Below are 22,685 nucleotides of genomic sequence, written 5' to 3' on the forward strand. Positions count from 1 at the left end.
CACATAAGTTTAAATAACATAGCTGGCCTTTAGATCTATTGATGTTGCCTAGATTTTAAACCTAACTTTACTTAGGTGGGCCTGAGCTCATCTCTTTGAGAATGCACTATACTGTCTGTAATAAGAACCAGAGTTCTGTTACTATTTTTATATATTTTGGGGAGGGGTAAAAAAAGAGAGAGAGAGAGAGAGAGAGAGAGAGAGAGAGAGAGAGAGAGAGAGAAGCACATGGATATCAGTCACTTCCATTGCTTTATCAGTGCCTTGGTATTCTTCTAAATGTAAAACAATGCTGTCACTTTGGCCGATATATGTCTTCAGGTAACAGGGTTTATGGGCTAACTTGTATTTTAGTTTTGGACAGAGAGTACAGTTTTTGAAGCATCTAGGACATCAATAAAATGGTTTTTAATACCCTCCCAGCATTCTAGAGACAACTCTCAGACATGAGGATATGTTATACCTGCAGGGGATGGTATCTCTAAAGAATATGTCAAAGATTAGGAGATGCATCATTGACCAGGCAATCAATTTTACACGGAGACTACTCAGCTGTGCAGATGAATAAAACAGAAAGAAAGATCTAAGTATTTTCTGTTATGTGTAAGAGTAGAAAATGATATTTTAAGGTTCTGTAATTTAATGTTGGTAGAAAATGACTTGTTTTTCAGCTGGCTTTAAACATAACTGATGAATACTTAAATTATTAGAACAATGTAAAAGATGTTTTAAATCTAGAGGTTAAATTTGAAGGAACACACTAATTTGTTGCTCTCAGTCTCAGGACATTTAAAAAGAATCCATTTAAAACAACGCAGCATGTAATTCCTGTCAAATGGGTGTTTGATGTTATTCTTAAAGCACAAACTTTACAGAATACCTTAAGGAGATGAGGATTTAGTTGCTTACAGATGGCTAAGAGTAAAAACTAATTTTCGTGCTTATGGAAGCATTTTCAGCACTGATTCTAAAATGATCCAGCCATTTACAATGGAGGAGTGATAGATACACTGAGAAAAAAGGAGGATCTCTTCCACTTGAAGCTATTGCCCACAGTTAAAGATTCTGGAGAAAAGGGAAATTGGGGCTTCTTCATGAATGGTACCAGCACTAGGAACAAACTGAAATTATTTTTCTGTGTTAATTTTTTCCAGCTTTAAAATTCAATCCCCATTTCCATTTTCAATATCTTTTCATTTCCGCCATCCTCATCTTCATTTCTCTGTGTGAAAAATTATCCATATGATGCTCAGCACCCAAAATAGCGATGTGCATGTGCATTAGATTATAACTGACAATGTTTCCAGTATGGTGCCTTATTGCTTGCATAGTATCACATGGCAGTATTGCCAGAAGTTATTCCTCAGTCTGAAGCAATGAGAACAGTAGGGTAAAAAGAGAGAGAGAGAGATCAAAAACTATTTGAAACAAGGGAAACCATATTCAAGGGGCAAATCAGGTCCTCCCTCAAAGAGGGCACATATTGCGGTGAGACCTGGAAACCAACACCCGGTGTTGTGGGTGGGTATGATTGGTCAGCCACAACACCTGATTGGAAGGTCCCTCGATGCTGGGTTCAATTGGGCCAATGGGGCGCAGTCTAAACGGATCGAGGGACCTATTTATACCTATGCACGTGACCCAGAGCTTCCTCTTTCGGCGCTTGCATTCGGAACACCCGCCCATCTCTCCCTACTTTGGGGGCTTTTGCGCTTGACCTTGCTATGCCGTTGTGTGTTGTCTGTCGTTGGGACAGGGGCACGGCAGGAATTTTCCCCACTTGACTAATTGTCTGTTGCCATTTGGGTTTCACCTGCCATGTAGCAAATCATCACAACTTGTAAGGTTGCGGATAGGCTCTGGTTCAGGTGATAGGGATAGGAGAACACTCTCGCCATCCCTATGTGAAGGGTATTCCATTAAAGGAATCCAGGGACTCAATGGTTTGGTCAACCCCTGAGAGGGGGTTGTGCCCGTGCCTGAGTCCAGGGGGGACATTTGGGTGGTGGACATATGCTGTTCCCAGCTTTCCGCTTATCCAGGTGTTCACCCTTGGCTGACCTACCTGTATGCTGGAACCCTGGGTCAGCGCTACCTGCAGAGCAGGGAGCTAGTCAAACCAGAGCCTATGCAACCACTCACTTTCTGTAATCAATAAAGTTGTGGCCTAAATTCTTCCAAAAACCAAAATAAAATTTGAGTCAAGTGTGAATTTATTTAGGGGGGAGGTTTCTGGGTCTGAACATGCAACAACCAACTGTTTTGATTCATGAACATCCTAGATGATCAGGATAGTGAAACCATGTCCTGCAAGGAGTGGTTGAAAGAAGTTGGCATGTTTGCCAGGAGAAGTACAGATGAAGCAGGGACACAATAGCAGCCTTAAAATATGCAGTGTGCTGTCGGGCTGTCAATGGTACAGACTTGGGGCTCACCCACCCTTCCGCTTGTCTTATGCCTAGAAAGAACGGGTCTGAGAAGTTTCCCACTTGTCTTGTGCTTTCTAGGCATGGGTCCAAGCAGTTTTCTGTTTGTCGTGATACTTCCACTGGGAAAACCCTCAGAGTGACAAGCAGAAGTCTGGATATGCCCATTCTTTGCTGCTCCTGAGCGCCAGCCTAGAATCAATGGGTGTAAATTTCAGGAAAACATATTTTAGTTAAACTTCATGAGAAATTACTGTTGACAGACTGCTTGGAGGGTAGAAGACTCTCATTTGCTGCAGCATTTAAGCAGATGCTAGACAGCTATTGGTAGTTGTCATCCTGTATTGAAGATTCTGCACTTAGCAGATAATTGGAACACATGGCCTGCAAGGTCCCTTCCACCTCTATGATTCAATGGGTCTTTGGCATCTTCTTGCACAGAATCCTTAAGTCATCTGCTTGTGCAGTGGTGGTGATAATGATAATAATCACTTGTACAGCGCTTTCACATGTTCAGCATGTTTCACATAATCTTTACAACAGCCATATAAGATAAATCAGTGTCAATATCCTCCATTTTGCAGATGCAGGGCAGAGACTGTGTGAGAGAGTGATCTGTCTAAGGCCATCTAGTGAATCCATAGCAGATGCAAAATTTCAACTACAGACTTACTGATTCATAACTCAGTCTCCTAGCTAGTACAATAACACTTGTGATATTCTTTCTTACACTTTCAACCTGATAGAAGTGAATGAACATTATGGTTCTCTGAGAGCTCAATTCCTGTGCTTTTTAGATAAGGTATGATGGACTAAGTAGTGGCAGATGACGAACTCAAGGATCTGATTTCTAAGAAAAACAATGGAAACAGTACAGCTAGGCCCTTGCCTTTGAGGAGCCCTTGCCTTTGAAGAACTGAAAAGCATTCAGTTGTTAGTAGCAGCTGTCATCATTATCCATTGATAGCAGAAGAAGGATCATCCAAAAAGAACTGACAGAAAAAGGCACACACACAGTCAACTTTTAAAGGGATACTATGTTTTTACAAACAAACAAGGAAGAATGTGTGCTAAAGAATCCAAGTGTCGGCAGTGGCCACAGAAGGTCAGCAGTGACCACAGAAGGAGCCATTGGGTAGCCCAGAGACCCTTGCAACACATCTGAGAAACTTGACTACTTGCTACAGGAACATAAAATCTCTCAGCTATAAGATGACAAGTCTGTCCAACATTCTGCACAGTTTATGGGTCCTTAATCTCATCATAAAGTGCTTTGTTACAGTAGATCCCTGCTCCCATTTCTTCTGCATCTTTGGACTTGCAGAATGATGGGGGAGTGATGTGGTTTATAATTGCAAAGGACTTCAGATGAGTGAAACATCCTTTTTACAGGATATGTATGCATTGCTCATTCCTATTCACCATTATGTATTACTTATTACTGTGTATGTCACATTATTTGAATCATATATATATATAACTCTTTTAATTTTTGTATTGCGTGAATATTATGTTATGTAGTTATATTGTTTGTTATCTTTGATACTGTATACTGCTCTGTGGTATTTTGATGAAAGGTGGTAAACACACACGAACACAGTTGTGTGTATATATTAAAGATTCACCTTCTCTTTATCTCAGTTTATAACAGTCTTCCCCAATCTGATGCCCTCCAGATGTTTTGGATTATAATTGCCACCGACCCCAGTCCACATAGCCAATAGTTGTGGAATGATGTTGTGTTGTTGCTATTGTTAGGATTATCATCCAAATGAAGAGTGAGGACATTGGGAAAGTTTTCAGACATTCCCTCCCCTCTGTGACCTAGAAGATAAACTTGCTTGTTCTCTCTTCCTTTCCCTGTACTCCTTCCTCATACCATGCATTAAACAACTAGCATAGAAAGATTATCTCTATACTGACATCTTCCTACCTGAGATGTCTAATCACATATCATGTGGTCTAATGGAAAGTTAATACAATTTCTATAAATTTACAATCACAGAAGTAGTCTCCCGTGTTAAGGTATCCATATGAACAAAACAATATTGAAAATTCCTTGTAACTAGTCATTTGAATTGCCCATACAGAGCAAACTAGAGCAGCAGTAGTATTATATTAATGCCTGGTGATTTTAATACACTGGGTCATCCTCCCTATTGATGCACCCACTGAACCTGTGCAGGATTTCAAAATTGCACTAAGTAACTTGTTCAGGAAATGTAGAAAGCACCATCCAAGGAAAATAGTCCCTTATTACTTTAATCTTTGGATGTATGCATGACCCCAAAATCCATGTAAATTACTCTTCATTTTCTTAACAACATTAATATTTGTAATTATTTTATTTCCCGACTTTAGAGCACACTCTCTCTCTCTCTCTCTCTGTATATAATATATATATAAAGGAAGTAATTTGAATGACTGTAATCTGTGTGAAATCACCTTCATTGCCCCAAGCAACCATTTTGTAATCCATTACACCAGGGGAAAATATCTAATCATAAGTTTCTTCAACTAATTTAGAGGCATTTTGAATTTATTAAATATTATTAACTTTGCCAGGAAAAAAAGTCTAATGACTGTCTCTTTCCTTCTAGAAGAACTAGTGGGCCATTGCACATGGTCATTGTGCACAATTATGCAGGATCATAAGAATTAATGGTGATTGCCTCCTGCCCGCAAAAAAGGATGGCCATCTTCTCCATATAACTATTCTTGCACATTAGTACATTAGTAAGCTGGCTATTCTATGCACACTTCCTTAGGAGTAGGTGCCCTTGTACAAACATGCATAAAAATAGCCTGTAAATCAGTTTTTTGGGTTGACTCATACTTCTCTGATATGGTTTTCAATACTGGCTGGGTTCTCTAACTTTCCTCTTAGATTCCTATGGGAAACACACAGCACTATCCTTTCAGTTGCAGAGAAATAGTGCATGGTAGTTAAAACAAAAAGGCAAACCTGCTTAATTCATGTTTTCTAAAACAATGTAGTAGTATTTATTAAATTTCTATACTGTCCTTCATCCAAATCATAACAAACAAAAATAACACAATCCCCCACCCCCAAAAGTTTATAAGGTGATATATTGTTTAATTAGCCAAAGGCCTGGGGGAAGAAGAATATTTTGGCCTAGTGGTGAATGAAACACCACCCTCCTTTGAAATTTGCACTTTTCTGAATTTTGCAATGTAGTTATCCAAACAATGTGTACACAAATGCATAGGTAAAGTATGCCTAAAAATGAGAATCCCCAATGACAGATTTGCTCTTCCCTAGCTTCTTATTCAAAGATGTTACATTTGCACTGCATGCTGATGTAATTTTCCCAATATTGAAACCAAATGGCTGAAGAAGATTATGCTGTTCCTTATTTTGTTCCACATTTGAGGATTTGCATTGAACATCAGGGAGATAAATGTTCCTCATTTCAGATGGCCAGTTTACAAATTTTATTGAGGTAGTAGTTATCAGGCAATAAACACATTGTTTGTTTAGCTTGCATCCATTGATGGCATCGTATTGAAACTGTGCTAAAGTGTGACAACCATTTTACACAGCCAACCTATCACTTTTGTTGTGTTATTACAAGATAATCATGGTTCCGTGAAGTGACAGAAACTGAGACTAGAGCCAGGAAACTATGGACTACAATCTTTTTATTTATTTGTTATAATTGGATCCACCCAGCTAAAATTCACATGTGTATTATGAGGAATGCTGCAAATTTGGTTGGCACTCGTCTCAGTCTTTTGAACTGGTACTGTTAGTAAGGGTCACTCCATAATATCTAAGGGCTGTAAATAGATTTTAGGGAGCTATTCTTAAATTCAAAAAATGACTTAGCCTGTTCTGTAGATTTTTGAAATGCAGGCGCCATGTTTATGCTATGATTTGCTAGTGGAGAAATACATGGCAGCAGTTAAAATGCTCTATTGAGTTGGCTTTATTGGTCATTTTTTGATCTGTTTATTTCCTCAGTGAAGGTCTCAGTTATAATGGGGAATGATCTGGATGAATTACCTATTTACTGAGTTTAGTAGAATAGTGAATCTCTGTATGCATTGTTTGTTTTTCATATCATTCGGTGATAGAATTGCAATAGAATTGCTTCAGGGCTTTCAGTATATTGAGGATTTTAGGTGTTATTCATGAAGTATGTCTTGCATCATGGAAGGGAAGTGAGGAAAAATTGTGGCAATTTGTGACAAAGAAAGGAGGGTACTGTTTAAAAACAAAAACAAAAAAACAAACAAACTAAAATCTACCGGTATATTAATTCCACTGTTAATGGAATCATCATAAAGATATAAACATGAGGATAGCAACTGGATCAGCCCAGTTTGAATGTCAGGTGAATGGAAGGAGGTCACACCTTGGTTTCCCAGATGCTCATCCAACACTCCAAACACTACACCACACTGAGGGTGAAAGACAGGTAAGTAATACTAGAAAGATAACAAATAACTTATTCCTCAAAGAAACCCTTTGTGGTTATTTTATTAGGTGGCAGGTTTAAGCAGGCTATGTATAATTAGAATGCTATTGCCATGTTCCTTAAATAAAATAGTAGCCTATATAATCCTAACTATTTTTGTTTGCTTTGTGTAAGGGATGGGGAAAGTTTTCACAAACGGAGGGTTTCCCCCCTTCCTTTCAAGAACTATTTTAGCCTTGATTATTGCCCAAGGAGTTCAAAAATACTAGAAAGACCTCTTATGTCTGATTTCTCTTTCTAATCTGCAGAAAATGTGAGCAGCTCACCACAATCAGACTTGAAATGGAGTTGCTAATGCACCCTACCAGGAAGCTCCATTCTTTGATCTGCAGGATATGGCACACCAGACAAATAACTGGTATTACCTTCCCAAATGCCAGTTTTGTATGATAGCCCGACAATTATGGTAGCAGAGTGTAATAAACTGAGACGTGAAACAAAACTATTTCACATGATTGTCCATATAGTGAAAGGAGGGCTTTCTTGCCCCCCTTCCTGACTCACCTCTTGTGCCTCTAACAGCTGCATAACAAGCAAAAATTCAGAAACTAATGATTTTCCCAGCATGCAGCAAATGTACAGCATTAGCAGCTGCCCAGGAAGTGTGATGTTGGAGTGGAGAATGATGCTTCGTAGGATCAACCCTAACCATGTGATAAATTGTCTGAATGTGAAAAGAGGGGCAGGGAAATAAATGAGAAGGGAGGATGCTGTCTTGCCAAAGGGAAGGGGTTCTTTTAGCTATGAAAGAAACATGCACTTTAACAGGTTTTATTTGTTAGATGAAAATATATAGCAAAGAACAGAGATAAGTTGATATCTTATGGACTTTTGAGTTGCTGGGAAATCTGCTCCTTGGTAACAGTGCCAAACACCTGATAGTCAAAAGTCACATCCTCTCACTCTGCCCCCAGAGGTGGTTTTAGGGTAGTGTGACTGGTTCGGCTGCTCTGGGTGCCACACTGTAGGGGGCGCCACAGAAATGCTGTAGAATAGAACCTCTTGTAGCTTGGCAAAACAGATTGAAGAGGCATACAGACCCTGGTAAGGAAATGGAAGGATCTAAAAATGAGGTTATAAACACCTTTAAGGGGATGTGCCCCATGGCATAGAGCCAGTATCTTTGTTGAAGAAGTGTGCTGGCCAGAGTGAGGAACCACTTCCTATGTGGCTTTCTATTTATTAGTGCATTTATTCTTTCACCATGAAGCTCAAGGCAGTCTCCCACGTAGACACTGATCAGACTCTGACCAAACCTATGCATGGTGCAGATGAAATTCAATAAACCAAAACAAACCACTATAAACTGGCTTATAAATGTAAAAAGGAATTTACTAAGATAATAGCTGAATAAAGATTAACTAATGACCATTCAAACAAACAAAAACAAAAAACATGTTGCAATGCCATGTGTAGATCAATATTGGTTCTGCCAAACACATGGAATGGATTATATGCTCCGTGAACATTCCTATGTCTGAATAACTGAACCATTCAACAAGTGGCTAAGGTCCTAGCATTGAACAGTGTCCTGATGCCAACAGAAAAATATAAAGAAGGTTCAAAACAGTTTATGAACGATGAACTAAATGGAGAGTTCTTCAGTAGCTCTAAGGTTGACACCACCCTGATGAAATTAACGTGGGTGGTTGAAGGAAGGAGCTGGATGGAATTTTCTTCCATAGGTCTTATATAACCACCGCCATGATGAAGTTAACACAGGTGGGCGAGTGAAAGAAGACCTGTCCTCCGGATTTGCAACAGGTTTTGCCACAAAGCTTCATCAGTTCTAGGCTAATCAGACAGAACAGTTAACACAAAATAAGGAAATATTCACAGGCACAGCAGATGAAATTCAAAACAACATGTAGTACCTCCCCCCTCCCCCCCATATGTCTGTGAGGCTAAGTGAAAATGAAGCACTCTGTCCATAAAAAGTGGCAATTTCCTCCTGACTGAAAATGGTGTCAGGTATCCGACCCCTTCTGTTGCAGCCAGCTTTTGAGGATGAGGCTCCCTTGTGCATGACATGTAGCAAATCCTGCTCTAGTAATGCTGGGCATGCAGAATAGGGATTGCATTGCACAGAGCATGCATTCTCAAACTGTGGTCTACAGTCTACTTTCGATAATATATAAATCCCTGTATAACTCTCAAAGGCCCCATCTAGCAAACTATTTCAAAATACTAGACAACGCCAAACACCGATGGGCTTTCTCCAGGGCTCGCTTTAACGCTCTTCTGTCAGCCCACCTAGAGGGAAGATACAACAAGATCGCGATCGAACAAAGATTGTGTCCCTGTAATAGCAATGAGATAGAAACTATTGGGCATGTTATTTTACACTGCCCATTATATCGAGATTCAAGAAAAGAGCTGATTGAACCGATTCTGAGGAAACTGCCTGGTAGCATAGATGATACCTATACCAGACTTCTCCTAGCAGATAAAGACCCCGAAATCACCAGGGCTGTGGCAAAGTACTGTTACATCGCGACTAGAATCAGACGAGTAGTGATGTCAACAATAGACTTCGAACTTTAACCCCGATGGAACGATAATAGTTAGCAGAGACCAATGAATTTAAATTTTAAACACTAAAAGGCTGAAATTTGGCTTGGGTGTGGGCGTCGGTTCCATGAACTGGCCCGCATTCCTGTTTTTGTTTGTGGCATAACACAACTTACACTACTATGTGGTTTTATAAATTGCTTTCTGGTCCTTGACTGTAATAAAGATTTTACTTACTAGTAACTGTGGTCTACATATGACTAACAGCTTGTGCCAGTCCAGTAGTTATTGGAAAAGTTACAGAACAATTGAGATTTATTGTTTTTGTCAGAAGATCAAAGCTGTTTTGCCCGTTACCAGATTACTGAACAAGCTAACAAGGCCCTGGTCTAAGGCCCATGGTTTTGACAATGGCGTTGGCACTGAAACTGGGGAAAAATTTGTAACTTTATTTTTCTTCATATTTAGCCATATTTCCAAGTGTTCTACAGTAGAAGTAGTTTGACAACCACTGGCATAGGGAATACCCTAAGTAACCATATGAAAAAGTATAGAGGGGGAATAAAGTATTAAGAAGGATACAACAGGGTCCAATGAAGGGATGTAGAGCCTGGAATTCACAAAGGTCACCATAATGTAAGATGTGTGCATAGGGGCTTCCCTTCATCACTGATGATACCCATAAGGCAGAAGACCAATCAGAAGCAGAATCTCACATGGCACAATCTAAACTAGATTTAATTGACTTCTCTCATCCACAAGCACAAAAGAAGAAATTTAATCCTGTTTACCCAGAATCAACTTTTATGTTGTGAAAGTCAAATAACAGAGCATGGAAACACCATGGAAGTTATCCTTTTATTTGAACAGCATGACATTGCCTGTTTGCTGTTATCTACACAGTCAGGAATGATATAGTTTTAACTCCAGTGAAAGAACAAATTACGGCACCCTAAGGTAAAGAGAATTGAGAGCACCCAGACATCAGAGGGTATAATTTATACTGATTTGATTGTGCATCCAATATTAGTCTATGGAGCATCCAAAGAAAATTGAGCTTGAGAATGTTCAGAAGCTTAATTTAACTAATATGGAGGGAATGAAGCAAAACAATGCAGCATGCTTACATTCCATAAGCCGCTCACTTTTTTTTAAAAGGTTACTTCAGATAAAAAGACGACAACCTTCCATTTACAAGAAAACCTTGTGTCCTCTAGATGTGCTCATCCCATCATTCCTGACCATGTTCTTTAGATCAACTGCCCTCTCCCAATTGTCCCTAATTGCCCAGTAGCAATTTGCTCTCCTTTGCTATAATAATGTGTGGTGTACATTATGCACTTCATCTACTGTTAACATAGATGAAGAGCAGAGAAGGGGCTGCTGCTCTGGTTGCTGGGGGAAAGGGGCATTTTCAGGCTGAATTGTTCCTCCCCACTATTAATCAAACGTTGCAGCATCAGAGCAATGTGCATTGCCTTATCCCAAATAGATTTCCTTGGCTGGCAGGGATGGGAATAGGACAATCATTTTGAGGCAAAGTAAATTGTTTGTTTGTTTGTTTGTTTTGTATGTCACAACTTCATTTAAAAAAAATTCAGCATTTTACAACAGATACAAACACAGGGGTTGAGGAGCATCAACTTGCTTGCTCTGCTCATTGACCCCCTTGCCAAATTTTGATGAGCATGGAAAGAAAAAAATATATAGCCAAAATTGAGACTAAGAAAATGAGAAAAACCGAAGTTAAAATATTTATCCACCCTTGCTAACATGTTAATGCTCAGCATGCGTAATCAGGAAAAAAAGTCCTGCATTCAGCGAGACTTACTTTGATGTAAGTATGTACAGGAGTGCAGCTTTAGTGTTTAATAGCTACCTATTCCTTCTACTCTAATTTTCAGTGACCATGAGGTAACCATATTTGAAAAGATTTCAGTATCAAGAGAGATTAATATGGCTGTTTTCTCTATGGGATGGAAGGTTAATTAATAGGGTAATAAAGAACAATCCTCCTTTGCTATAGGTAGCAAGAGAACTCACTTATATTAAGGGGACATAGTTAAGCATCCCTCTTTGGCATTAATAACTACCATTTTGGAACTAAATAATTTCCATTTAGCTAAGTGTACCTAGAGGCTGAGTATATTAGATCTTACTAATGCGTGCAATTAATAAGAAGAAAAAGTACCTTTCAGCACCAGGGCCCTCTTTTCCATTATTTTAATCCTCCGAGATTCCCCTTATGCTCATGACGTAGTATGTATCCAAATGAGTCAAGGGATAACTAAAACATTTAGCTAATCATAACTTCATATAAAACTTTACGGATGTAATTTATATAGGATTTAATCCAATGACACAGGGCAGATGAAGAACAAGTAAAGGAGTTTGCAGAACTCCTAGGATAAGCAAATTGTCAATAGCCACAAAGTGTCAGTAAGAAGCTGAAGAAAGATCTAAATAAAATGACTGATAATGAAGAATGGTTAATTAAAGTGTTTACAAATTTGGATAAACACCTTTAAACTTTAAACACCTTTAAACTTTAAACAAATTTAAACACCTAAAGCATGCAAGGGAAGGAAAATAATCCTCCAACTGTTTGCCCATGAATTTTTGGAGCTATATCACTACCAATTTCCCCCTTTTGTTTTGTAAATAATATGCATTAATATGTATATATTATAACTGAATTGTAAAATATATTGATTTACATGAGAAATTACAATTGCATGTAGCAAGTCAAGTGGTTTCCCCACAGGATGGATGTTGAATTCTTGAAATAACTGGATGAAGCACAAGACCTAGCTAGCCACAGTTTGCATATATTGAGAAGCAGACTGCTAGACTTGAGCTTAGCCATTTCAAGAACCCTGCTTCACAACCTACTGTTGTGTCAAGCTGAAACTTGGAAATCAGCTCCTTTCCCTGAAATAGATCATCGTTTCTCTCTACCTCCTCCTCTTAAATCTGTCTTTCCAGCCTTGTAGAAACCCCTTGTGGCAAAATCATGTCACTTGCATTTGAGCCATAGCCCTCCATTTTAGCCAGCCAGATTCATACCACTACTCTCTAGTGTCACTCCTTATATGGCTACATTAAGATATCCCACTTCCCTGTAGCTCTATGTCTATCTTAAAAGGTAAAGGTAAAGGACGCCTGACAGTTAAGTCCAGTCGCGGACGACTCTGAGGTTGCGGTGCTCATCTCGCTTTACTGGCCGAGGGAGCCGATGTTTGTCTGCACACAGTTTTTGTGCGTCATGTGGCTAGCATGACTAAACCGCTTCTGGTGAAACCAGAGCAGCACATGGAAACGCTGTTTACCTTCCCACCAGAGTGGTACCTGTTTATCTACTTGCACTTTGACGTGCTTTCAAACTGCTAGGTTGGCAGGAGCAGGGACCAAGCAATGGGAGCTCACCCCATCGCGGGGATTTGAACCACCGACCATTCAATCGGCAAGCCCTAGGCTCAGTGGTTTAGATCACAGCACCACCCGCGTCCCTATGTCTATCTTAGCAACATGTTAAGCTTAAACTGATGGTCCAGGCAACATGGGTTTGGGCATTATGTTGTTGTTGTTGTTGTTGTTGTTGTTGTTGTTGTTGTTGTTGTTGTTGTTTAGTCATTTAGTCGTGTCCGACTCTTCGTGACCCCATGGATCAGAGCACACCTGGCACTCCTGTCTTTCACTGCCTCCCGCAGTTTGGTCAAACTCATGTTAGTAGCTTCGAGAACACTGTCCAACCATCTCGTCCTCTGTCATTCCCTTCTCCTTTCCCAACATCAGTGTCTTTTCCAGGGAGTCTTCTATTCTCATGAAGTGGCCAAATTGTACTTGGGTCTTCAAGTCACAAAACCATGCTGACCACCATTTGGATTTTATGAATAAATAAACACACACCCACACACCCATTTTTAACCCAATTTCTAACCCAGCAATTCTTGCTAATTTCTTCAAGTAATTAAAGTAATTGAAGGTGGAGTGTAATCATCACCACATGGTGCAATGAACTCTGGCAATAAGATCTCAAGTATCACACATCTCTGAACACATTGGAGTTAGTGCAAAATCTGAGTGGACAAATATGCACACTTGGGGATCGATTCAGCTAGGGAAAGCCAGCAGAAGTTCTTTTCCTACTGCAACAGGGCTTTATGCTTCCTCCCTTGGTAACATAGATTATGCTCTAAAATCAAAACAAATGCAGTTGTACCTTGGTTCTCAAACTTAATCCATTTTGGGAGTCCGTTTGACTGCTGAAACAATTCGGAAACCATGGTGTGGCTTCCAATTGGCTGCAGGAGCTTCTTGCACTCAGGCAGAAACCATGTTGGAAGTTCGGCTTCCGAAAAAAGTTTGCAAACCGGAACACTTACTCCCGGGTTTACAGCATTCGGGAGCAGATTTGTTCGACAACTAAGCCGTTTGAGAACCAAGGTACCACTGTAGTGGTAATTCAGAAACAAATAAGATTGCAGTTCCATAAATCAAATCTGCTCCATATAGAATTACTAAAGGCAAATTAACAGAGTAAAATGGATAAAGTGTTAACTTGCCCTACCCCCAAAACTATTGGTATGCAAGAGATTCTGACATAAATAAACGCTACTTAACATCTCCAGCACAGTACAGTCAAGGTTTTGCAACCCAAAGAAATACTATTTGACTCTCTACTGGCATATATACTGTGTACTGGTGGATTTGTTTGTTTTATGACTGTGAGGGACGGATCTCCAGTCATTTGGATTCATCATTTGCAAAGAGAATAATGCATGTAGCGAGTCTCTTCCTTGTAATTTGTATAAACATTGTCAGTGGAGTAGTTCTGAGGAATGGGATCAAAGGCTCAGTTCATGGACTAGAAAGGTACTGCTGTAGCAACAGTTGCAGTGGGCTGCAGTCCTATGAGGCTTCAGTTGCAGCTGGGTGCAAAGAGCATTATTCAGCTTGATTGCCTGGGGGGCTGCCAATCTTTCTGCTTCAATGTCTGGGAGTGGGAGAAAAGTCCTGTCACAAAGCAACTAGTTCCACTTTCCACGACCAACCTTGAATCACCAAATATTGATTGATCTATAACCCTCCACCACCCCCAGCTAGGATGGCTAGTGATCAGGTGATGTGGGGACTGAACAAGAGGCGAAGTAAGGGCACTTCCCCCTATAGCAATGGTGATAGTAGAGATTAAATGTGTCCAGTAAATAACTTAAATACATTTTGGGGAATCATTGGGATGCTCAGGATTAGTGAGATTCAATATACTTAAGGGATCAAGAGGAAGGGCATCTTGCTGCTGCTACAGTCAACTCTAATGCCACTTTAAAGTAGACTGGAGGGGAGATACATTTTAAAGGACACCTTTTGGTGCAGGGCTTTGATCTCTCTCTCTCTCTCTCTCTCTCTCTCTCTCTCTCTCTCTCTCTCTCTTCCCCCCCTCCCACTGCCTTTTACAGAGTACTTATGAAAGTTATGAGTTTATGTGCCCTTGCGAATAAAGCTTTTAAATATTTTATTAATTTACAGATGGTAGAGCAGAGGGCCGAACAGTACACCTTTTCCCCACATTGCCCATTATTGAGGCTTAACCTTGAACAAGACGAAAGCTCTTTCTTCAGATAAAATACAAGTTGACTTCTCTATTCAGTCTGTCCTTTGCCCCTGTGCTTGGACATGCAATAAGAGCTGTGGTTAGTGATAAGTACTGTGATGACAGGTGCCTGCTGAGCTAAGATCTCCTTTCCTGCTAAAGAATGCATTCATCTCCTTTATAAACTGTGACATCTTTCTCTACGGGAACTGCCAAGAGAATGCTTATGACACAGCTGAGGTTTGGTCTGAACCGGAAATGTAAGTCGGATGTACAAATTGCCTTCATTACACCTTTGCACAGGTCACATTTTAAGAAACCCAGTTAATAAGTACTTATTGTCAATGTATGATCCACAGGTGAAGCATTCCTCTTCTGTCAAGTTTTTTTTATATTTTTATTGTGAGATTTCTGACTGCACACACTTCTCAAAGCATAAAACAAGGAAACACCTGCAACACTGAGGGAATTCTTATACAATCTGGGATTTCAGACTTGTATCCTAAGATAACTTAAGGCAGTTCATGTAAGTGATGTTCCCCATCTTCTCCTCCTCCTCTCCTGCCCCATTTCACATTGGTCAGGAAGTCTCTCTCGCTTGTATCTCTGAAAGAGGATTTTCGTGGCTGCAGGTAGTTGTAGGAAGGATGAAGGGATGGGAACCGTCCCTTCCATGAGCTTATTTCTGAGTAAAGGGAGTGGGTGGTGCTGTGGTCTAAACCACTGAGCCTCTTGGACTTGCCGATCAGAAGGTCACCGGTTTGAATCTGTGTGACGGGGTGAGCTCCTCTTCCTCTGTCCCAGCTTCTGCCAGCCTAGCAGTTCAAAACCATGCCAGTGCAAGTAGATAAACAGTTACCGCTACGGTGGGAAGGTAAATGGCATTTTCATGCACTCTGGCACTTGCCACGATGTCCCATTGCTCTAGAAGTGGTTTAGTTATGCTGGCCACATGACGGGGAAAACTGTCCATGGACAAACATTGGTCTGAAAAGCAAGATGAGCACCACACCCTTTGACTGGTAAAGGTCCTTTACCTTTACCTCACCTACTTCTCAGTATCCATACATGTGCTGATAAGGAAGTTCCAATGAATACAATTAGTGTTACTCCCTAGTAAATATAGGATGGAGCCTAACTTATTGTAGGACCCAAGTAATTATTTTACGGGAAAATGGGAGTGTTATGTGTAAAATATCCTCTACGCCAGCTGCCATCACAACATCCTGTGGCAAATGCATCCACTGAATGGTCTGTGAAAAAGAAACTGTTGGCTTTTTCTTCTTCTTTCCTTTCCTTTTTTTTTGGGGGGGGGCAGGCAGTCTTGAAAGCAGGATCTGGCTTCAGGGGTCTTACAAAATGAGCCACTGTTCTTTCTCTTGTGCACAGGTCCTTATTAAGGGCTTTAATCTTTTTCGTCACTATCCTGTTTCTGTGATAGGAATAGCAGTGCTTTTATGTGCTTTCATCCAGGTCATGTCTAGGTTTCTGCCCAAGCTATATTCCTGCGCATTATGCATCTCTGCTTACCTCACCTTGCTTTGCAGCAGGGATTGGGGTCATGTGATGCTGAAGATGTCATTCAGCTCCCATAAGCCACATCCCACGTGGTTCAGGAATAATGAGAATTATATTCTAGCAGCATCTGGAGGGCCACCATTTCCTCAGTCCTGCCCCACAGACTATTTAACCTGATTTCTGACTCTGGCTGTTCCCTGTTCATATGCTGTCCACATTTTGAGACACATATTTAAAAGTAAAAAGGAGGCGGCAGGAATTTTACATCCATCTACAAGGCAAATTTGCTTAATTAACTCATTTTCAGAATATGGTTGATGGTATCTCTTAAATTATCACAGTTGTATAAAAGAAAAGACATCAATTATTGCATCTTGTCTGTATCAAGGAAGTAGTACACGACTGATTTATACACCATGTTTTCTATTATACTGTATCATTTATCTAGTCAAGTATTAATTAACCATTCATTCTAAGTTTTCCCAGAAATTGGAACAGCATCTCAGAAACACATATCTATAAATAGCCTTCATGACAATATGATGGGAATATATCAAAGTACTCTGTAATCTTAAGCAATGTAAGCGTTTGTCTGTAGATCACCTCCTTCTGCAACTTGGAATAGTCTCCCCAAGGTCTTGATGTCACTTTGGTCCCAGGCATTAATGAGACTATTAGTTCTTCTGTGCCAGTTTATAATATTTCCCTTACACAGCATTACTTGTAGGGTTATGGATCTTTGGCTTTTACCACCACATTGTGCTCAATGTGATTAATGCCAGTGGGTGTGGTGTAACACAACTGTTGATGTCATTGGACATGTCATCACTCATTATGCACTTGCATGCCTCTGTTTCCCCATGATTCACTCATGAAAATGGCAGGAAAGAACTGTTGGGCAGAATACTACCCCCAATGTCATCACATGGTGTGAACCATCACAACCACAGAGAACCACAGTGCAAAACTCCCACAATTTTCCAGGTTAACAAGGTTGCAAATGACTATATTTTACACAGAGACTAGTGTTAAACTTCCACTAGATTTTGTTAGATATTTAAGAAGTTGCTTTTGCGTTATGTGAAAGATAACATAAAATTGAGAAATTATTAGGGAAGGAAACATGAGGAAAACAGAATAAAATGCTGTCTGAATGCAACCTAGCTCTGTTCTTATATAGAGTGCTGTTATTGTATTTCTTATTGGCTGCTTTTTTATCTTATCTTATTTTTTTAGGATTATTAGTAGTTTATGCTTCTCTCTCTCATTTTCAGTGTGTGCATAGTTATATTGAAGGTGCAGGATACAAGGTGAGCAAATGAATTCATTAATACATTGTCCTCTTTCATTGTAGCATATTGAGCTCATCACCCTTAAAACACCAAGCCTTTCTTTGTCCTGCCACTGTTTTCCAGTCCTTCAAGAAGATGGGAGCCAGAACCAATTCAAAATGCATAATGATTGCACACAGAAAGAGAAATTACTTAAACATGCCCATGTTTTATTCTGGTTGGGGACCAGAATGTATTTATTTATTTATTTATTTATAAAGTCAGTCTGATCATCCAATTGTTGCCTTTTATTGCACTGCAGAGTCAGCGGCGACTTGCAAATAATGGTTCAGGTTTTGTTCTGAATCCAGACAAAAACAGCAATTCAGTTCCATTCTTGGCACAGATTCAGGTTTGGTCTGAGTCTCTGCTCATAGCTGTTTTCGGTACAATTTCTCAGCTCTCTGTCAGCTCAACTGTTATCTTCCTTTGAGTGTCTGCAGTTCAGATATCTTTGCCCAGATACATTAGCAATTTCTCCCAAGATAAATTTCATTTCATGGCTACATTCTTAATGCCTTTAGGACCTATTATACCACTAGTTTATCCTCAATGATGTTTAAAATAGTTTCTAATTAGGATCCTCTATAAATTTAATTACCAAGCTATTTACCTTCTCTTCCAAATCATTAATGAAAATGCTAAATAACACCAGGGGTCCCACCAGTATAGCTTCTTACTGGGTATACCATCTCAATTTTGATAGATTGCCATAAACGTTTTTACAGTCTACTTCTCAATTTTTGGCTGAGGTGATCATGCTCTTATTCCTGTCATTATTCAAAGAAAGTTTTCATGAGACACAATCACTATCATAAAATTCCACATCAGAGCTGAAATTAGTCTTCTTTATTAAAAAAATATATGATGCTGAATTTGCAAATATAAAGAGTAAGTGCATTTGGATGAGCCCTGTTGTGCTTTTCTGCTTGTGAAAAAAGAATTCCATCATAAAAAAGAACTTGAAAATCAAGTTTTACACAGCGAATTGGGGCTATTTATAATTGGATGCAATGTTCACAAATACAGAGGAACCTACTTTTTAATGTTAATATATGCATACATCAGACTGTAAATGGGCTGGAGACAAACTAGAAGCACAACACAATTCATTTATTGTGTGTGTGTCTTCTTTGGCTTGCTGATATATATATATATATATTTAATAGCCAGTGTCTATAAAAATATATACAGTGGTACCTCGGGTTAAGAACTTAATTCGTTCCAGAGGTCCGTTCTTAACCTGAAACTGTTCTTAACCTGAAGCACCACTTTAGCTAATGGGCCCTTCCGCTGCCGCCATGCCGCCACAGCACGATTTCTGTTTTCATCCTGAAGCAAGGTTCTTAACGTGAGGTACTATTTCTGGGTTAGCGGAGTCTGTAACCTGAAGCGCCTGTAACCCGAGGTACCACTGTAGTAAAGGTGTAAGTCTAATGCCAATAGGCAGGGTGCTCCAAAGTATATGTGTGGCAACGCTAGAATATTAACTGTTTTTACTCAAGCAGTGTTGGGGGGACAGTACCATAAAGCTCAGCCACAGACTTCCCCTCTCATGATGGAGACAAAATGCCTGAGTACAGTCAAGTACCGTATTTTTTGCTCCATAAGACGCACTTTTTTCCTCCTAAAAAGTAAGGGGAAATGCCTGTGCGTCTTATGGAGCGAATGGTGGTCCCTGGAGCTGAATTGCCCAGGGGCCAAAAGAGGATCATGCTTTTTATTTTACAAAGAGAAAAGGGAGTGTTGAAAGGACCCGCTCAGCAGCTGATCAGCAAGAGATCGGGAGAGAGATAAGAGTCCCCAGCTCCCTTTCAGCCACGCCCTCCTTTGTTGAATGTGCTGCAGAGGGAGGTTGTTTGTTTCCCCAGGACTGTGTAGAGATGTGCGGAGGATTCCAGACACAATTTGTTAAAAATTGTAGCTCTTACAGCACTATCCTATGCACATTTGCTGAAAAGCAAATCTTTATTTTCAATGAGGCTGGTTCACTGCTGTCATAACCACTTGGAAAAACGTATTTCTACAGTCTGTGTCTGCAAGCCAGACAGAATGGTTTGTAATATCTTGAAAGTTACTTTAGTGGCAAAAACTTCAATATACACAGGTCAAATGTAATGCCTGCAGCATACTGACAGTGGTGGTACAGTATTATGGTGCTGTACGCACAAAGCCAATTCTTCTGTCCTTTCTATGTTATGCAGAATCTTCTGTGATAATATCTAAATTCTACTTGATAATAAAACTAATTTCCCTACCAAGATTCAACTGACTGCTTATTATAGGAATGGCATTTTCTATCTTTAAAGTCCCCCCCTTCAAAGTAACTGGGGAACTTTTATATTTCTTCAATGCAGGGACCACATAAAAACCCTTTTCTAAACTCTTCTTCTTAAATCACCTTGCCTCTTAAGAATCTCCTCAGGCACAGGCTCCAAGAGAGAGAAAAAGCCTTTGACTCCAAAGGACTGATAGATGGATACCAGGAAATAAAAGATGAACATCCTTCTCTGTTTTTATTACCTCCCCTGTCAACAGTCCACATGCTTCAAATGCTGTGTCTTCCATTGGGTCACTCACTTATATGTCATACTCAATTGTTGGCACTTACAATAAATGGCTATTGAAGCTGTACATGTGAAAGACCCTTTACATGTTCACTTACAGGAAACCATCTGTATCTAAATTCTCAACAATGCACCATCCTGAAAGATTATCTAGGGCAGTTTCACACTGTGGCTACAATCCTACTAAAGTTAGACTAAGTTTACTGAAACCAATTTTATGCTAAAGTGCGTCAAACTCTGTGATGAATTGTGAGCTGTATCTTTTGGACATGGTGGGTTCATAATGGTGCAGTAATAAAACTGCTAGCATATGTGCAAAGTTATGCAGGGTCCGGTATGGTTTCAAATTGGATGGGGGACCATATGTTCAGATCATAGCTGTCAACTTTCCCATTTTTTGTGGGAAATTCCCTTATTCCAGCACCGTTTCCCACTGCAAAAAAGGGAAGGTTGACAGCTATGGCTGTTTCCCAATGCAAGAAAAAGGAAGGTTGACAGCTATGGTTCAGATTCTGGCATTGACCCTCAGGATACCCTCCAACTCTCCAATTCCATGTCTCTGTGAGAGGGGTAGACATGGGTGGGTTAAATGTGCTATGAACATGTATGACTGAGAGCTCTGGGTGGCCATTGTGACAATAGGATTCTGGGCTAGATGGGCAATGACCTGATCCAGAAGGCTCCTCTTATATTCTTCTGTTCCTAATAACTCATCTGCTTTCTGGAGGACAAAAAACCAGTTGTCTCAGACTTTCACATACACAATTCAAATATCCTGATGCGTGACAATATCATTTCCACATTGACTCCTCTTCTCCTAGGACAATGTGTTTCAAACGCATTTATTAGGATGCGAACCATTTTATAGAACAAAGCTATGTGGAATTAATTGAATATATATATATATATATTAGCAGCAAGGACAAAATCATAGCACTAAGGAACTACAAATGGTCACTAAAAATAAACTGTTCCCAGGAACCTACACAGATGCTTTAAAGTCACCTCTCAAAATTGTTCTGAAACAACCTTGAACTCAACATGCCACCCAATAAAATGCATGTTGATTCAGAAGTAAATCCACTAAATTCAGTGGGTCTTACTCGCCAGTAAATGTGCATAGGAATGTTGACTTGCTTGCTCCCATGCTGACAGGCTGTACTCGAACTGATTTCCAGGACCCAAGTGGCTGTGCACCATGCCTCCCCAATTTTCCTGGTCATATTTATAGTGGCTGCTACAAAACCAGCCATTTAGGAAATGTTTGGTATGGAAAATAGTGCTTTTGTATGCAGCACCACCATTTTTTTTTAAAAAAAGAAAAAAATAAATTAAAAAAAGTTTGTTTGTTTTTTAAAAAAATATTTCTTGGCTGCCTAAAAAAAAAAAAAAAAATCTACAATGAGATTTACCTAGAAAACCCAAAATAAAAAGTATTAAATTAAGTTAAACTGATAAGAACAGATACTACACTTGATCTTAGCCAAAAGGCCAAGAAGCGGTAAGTACCCATTATTAAATTAAGTTCAATTAAAACAGTACTGTTCAATAAATTTCAAACTAGACAGAAGCAGCAGAGAAGATCTTTCAACAAATTTCCAAATGTCTGGTGAAAAAATATATGTTGTGAACCACCCTGAGATCTGAGGATGAAAGATGATAATATGAATTTAATAACTAATATTAATAATATTAGTAGTAGAAATAATTGAGTAAGGTGTTGCAAGTACCCAAGAGCTAGTGAGATACTTGTCCCTGCTGCCTTAGCACGTCAGTAGAGTTAATTATTTGCATGAAGAATTTCCCAAGTTCAATTCCTGGATCTCCAGGAAGGGCTGGGGAAAAGACACCTATCCAAAACCAGAAGTACCATGGCTAGCCAGGGTGAAAAATGAGTTACAGCAGTGGTTCCCAAACCATTTTAGGCCACCACCCATGTGGCTCCCTGGTGCCTCCTACACTACCCTACCAAAAAAAAAAAATCCTTATTCACAATAGTAGTTTGCACAACCAACTCGAGTTAACACAATAAAATTCAAAACAGTAACCATTAATTGCACATTTGTTCAAAATTATTTAGTTTAATTCAACAACATTTATTAACTTGATCTTGTGATGCCAGCTGATACCAGTGCCTCCTCTGCCCCTTGCCTTTTAGCACTAGGTAACCCACCATCCCCTAGGGGGTATGGCCAACTAGTTCTAAGCTCAATGGACCAGAGGTCTGACTCAGTAGA

The 22,685-nt window shown here is 39.7% G+C and overlaps 1 pseudogene; it reads right to left on the bottom strand.

The window, feature by feature from the left end:
• Positions 1 to 21,850: 21,850 nt before the first annotated feature.
• On the bottom strand, positions 21,851 to 21,951 carry LOC117046145 (annotated as a pseudogene).
• Between the last annotated feature and the right edge of the window lie 734 nt (positions 21,952 to 22,685).

The sequence above is a fragment of the Lacerta agilis genome, chromosome 4, assembly GCF_009819535.1.
Source record: "Lacerta agilis isolate rLacAgi1 chromosome 4, rLacAgi1.pri, whole genome shotgun sequence".
Classification (NCBI taxonomy): Eukaryota; Metazoa; Chordata; class Lepidosauria; order Squamata; family Lacertidae; genus Lacerta; species Lacerta agilis.